At 29.2% G+C, this 3,797-nt stretch overlaps 1 pseudogene across 1 annotated transcript; it reads left to right on the forward strand.

The window, feature by feature from the left end:
• Positions 1-2,502: 2,502 nt before the first annotated feature.
• Positions 2,503-3,474, forward strand: LOC145040199 (uncharacterized; annotated as a pseudogene). The gene is made up of 4 exons (XR_013679883.1): positions 2,503-2,661; positions 2,906-3,011; positions 3,113-3,196; positions 3,326-3,474. The product of XR_013679883.1 is annotated as an uncharacterized LOC145040199 (transcript).
• Positions 3,475-3,797: the final 323 nt, after the last annotated feature.

The following is a 3,797-nucleotide window of genomic DNA, read 5'->3' on the forward strand; positions in this document are numbered from 1 at the left end:
TTCTTTTAAATTTATTGGGCTTAAGTCGATAGCTATTTCAGAAAGCAATTTCAAACACTCTTTAAGCGCCAGTGTGGTTCAAGGACTGATATCGTTCTTTTTCTTCTTTCTCCTAAAATATTAGGGTTTAGGGTTCATGATGATGTACTTGACCCTCACACTGCTGACAGTTGACAATTAAGCCCTTAGAAGTCTAGAATTTAACCAACTAAACCAAAACAAATAGATTTGTTAAACTACAAACATTAATAAACATGAAGTTAAAGTTAAAACATTTCACATCATTTATGATAGATGTTTGTGATGCGTCATGGGTTATACTTATAGGCATCAGTGGGTGATGTCAAGAGTTCGATTCTTGACTGAGCACATTTAGGAGATTTTCTTTGGATTTGCGTGGGTTTGATTTTTCGTTCCCTTTAGTGGTGAGTGGTGCCCCTCTTGGTGGCCGCCAGATATTCCTGATTCATCGGGTCGGGTTACACTCTATATATTTGCCGGTTAATAAAAAAGTTATTATTAGAGAAAAAGACAAATATATATAAAAACATCAAAAATAGAAGAATTTGTTAGTGCATGGAAAAACTTTAAATCGAAATTTTTTTATCTCTTTAATATGAGAGCTTTTCTAATTTGGTTTTTATGAGTTTTTTTATTTGAAATTGGTTGAAAACACATGGACCTATACAATTATTTAAAAAGTTCATGAAAAAAGCTTGTTAATTAACACTCTTTTAAAAGCCTTAGGTTTAAATAAAAAAAAAATCCTATAGTTTTTTCATTTTTTATGAACCTTTTTTGGATGAAAAAAAAAAGAAAAATATGTTTTGATCTATTTATTACTTATTAACATAATAATTAAAATAGCCATCATGCTCACACGAAATAAACATGTCATTTGCAAAATCATCGAATGACATCATTTTTAAGACAAATGATCTTTTTTTAAAGCACACATACCGTGTACGAAAATATATGTTTTACCTACAAAACCTCTATAAAAACATTTTCTCAATTTCTTTTCGTAAAATTAACAAAAAAATATTTATTTAAGAGTTTTCAACTCAAAAAAATAATGTAAATATGAAAGAAAGATGAAAAAATGCATTATGGGGACGATTCGTGACCCATTTTGCAGCTCAATAAAACTTCTTATATACCAAAACGACGTTTCCTTGTCCTCGGTTTATTTATTGATTTCACATATGAATTGCTAAATTAATCAGATTATCTAAAAAATAATGTAAATATGAAATAACGATGAAAAAAATGCATTATGGGGACCATTCGCGATCCATTTTGTAACTCAATAAAACTTCTCACATATCAAAACATATCCCTAGCCTATTTATTTATTTCAAATATGAATCGCTAAATATTAATCAGATTATCTACAAAATAATATAAATATGAAAGAAAGATGAAAAAATGCCTTATGGAGACTCTTTGCGACCCATTCTGCAGCTCAATAAAATTTCTCACATACCAAAACGACGTTTCCTTGTTAGGGGCGGATCCAAGGGGTATCCCGGGATGCCCCTCAAATTTTTTTCGGTAGCATCCTTTTTTTAGGAAATTTTCATTTTTTGAAGTGTATATATGCTCATCCGTTCACTTATAAACACAAACAAATAGCTAGTCTATCGGTTAAGATGTTGACTTATTGAAGCAGTGGTTACAAAACACATGTAAACAGTAAAGTCATCCATTTTCATCTATTATATAAATTTGTTATCATCATGCTTCATTTGATATCTACTTTGAGTCCCACATCGATTCAAGTATCAAAAGATACTTCAACTTCATGTTTATAAAATAAGACTTGAGGTTAGCTAAGGATTTAATTATAGTTTGGGTTTAAAATCAAAACCAAACTGGGGAAACCCAATTACAAATCGAAAACCGAAACACCGACCTGGCCTATGCTCATCCATTGCAGTGATACCTCAAAAAAAAATCAAGATACCCCTTTACTTTGATGTGGTTCTTTGTCCTCAATTCATTTATTGATCTCGCATATGAATTGCTAAATCAGTGACTATTTTAGCTGTTTGATAAATTTTTTATTATGTCTTCAAAATTGATAAATGAGATTATTGTATTTTTTTTCATTTCGTATTTTGATAAACTAAAAAACTAAATTATTTATATTATTAAAAAGTAATTGTGATTGCAAGTTTTCCTCTCTTCTACCTCTACACTCTAAACTCAAATGTCGATGAAGCTTTATTGGGCTTATGTGTATCATAAGTCTATGGGCCTACTAGTAACTACATTGCCTTTTATAAATCAGTCTTTTGGTCTCATGGTATATAGGGCCATCATTATACTCAGTCCATCCAAAGAAAAGTCCAAATAAAGTAGACCAGAAACTTATCAGTTATCACCAATAGATTTCCCAGGCTATTTTGGCCCTTCACTTAGATATCCCTATGGATAACTAGATTTCGTACCACTTTATATTAAAATAAACAAATATCTACACAAGAAATATCAAACTAATTGAACTGTTGGTGAGATCGACAAGATATTATTACTTGACACACATATAAATGCGTGTGAAATATATCACTTACAAGAGAAAAAAAAAAAGATATGAGAAGGATTGAAAGCCATAAGCTCCCATGCTTACATTGTTAACCTCAAGGCTTCATTAAAATGGTGAGTAATATATATATATATATATATATATATATATATATATATATATATATATATATATATATATATATATATATATATATATATATATATGTGTGTGTGTGTGTGTGTGTGTTTCGATAAATTGTTTTGACATAAAGTCGTCTACCCATAAGAGATTTTACATAAATTATATCTTTTAACATGATATTTATTAACTTTATAAAAAAAGTAATATTTATATGTGAAATATTTAACGTTACAGGTGCATCATTTAATAGAAAGATGCATACTCTTTCGTATGGGACGAGATGATTGCATGAGGACACTCGCTAAGCATGCCAACATCCATCCAACTGTCGCGTTTACAGGTTACTAACTCATTATACGTATACATAGTATTTTTACAAATAATTTCCTATTTGTATAATCTAATCAAGTGTACATATTAATATTGAAAATACAAATATAGTATGGGAAGAACTACTAAAAGAGAATAAGATGTTCTTTCAAGCTTACTCACGTACTATTTTACCAAGCAATATCGTGCTCAATGGTAAGTCTACTAATGTATAATGAGTTCAATTATTATATCTACACATTAAATTGCTTTTATCTAAAAGTCAACTTTGTATTATTTTTCTCATTAATTTTGTTTTATTGTGTTCTGATTTAAACGTTACAGGTCAACCACAAGAGACCAATAATATCGATTGTTATGGAAGAACACGTACATTGTGGAGGAGATGATTAGTTAATAGCTTGTCTTAAATGATTTTGTAGCGATTTATTTTATAGGACATTAATAAATCAAGATTTTTCATTTTCTAACAAGTTAACATCGCCTCTCATTAACATACATGATTAAGGGAGTGTTCATCAAAACTAATTGATAATAATTGATAATGGCAGCCGAAAGCTTTTAAAACATATGAAATTACATAAAATGACTTATTTAAAACACGATTTTATAAAAGGGTAATTAAATCAATTTGTAAAGTTATAAGAGTTCTCGTTAAAAGCTACTTAAAATATTTTTTAGATTTGGAGTTTTTGTTTTAGCTAAAATGATCACTTTGACCACTGATTTTCAAATCAATATACAAAATAAAATGCATTGCAAGGATCGTAATTTGGTTCCTATCTCATCCCAATGT

This window comes from Lactuca saligna, chromosome 4, assembly GCF_052625555.1.
Source record: "Lactuca saligna cultivar CGN05327 chromosome 4, ASM5262555v1, whole genome shotgun sequence".
Lineage (NCBI taxonomy): Eukaryota > Viridiplantae > Streptophyta > Magnoliopsida > Asterales > Asteraceae > Lactuca > Lactuca saligna.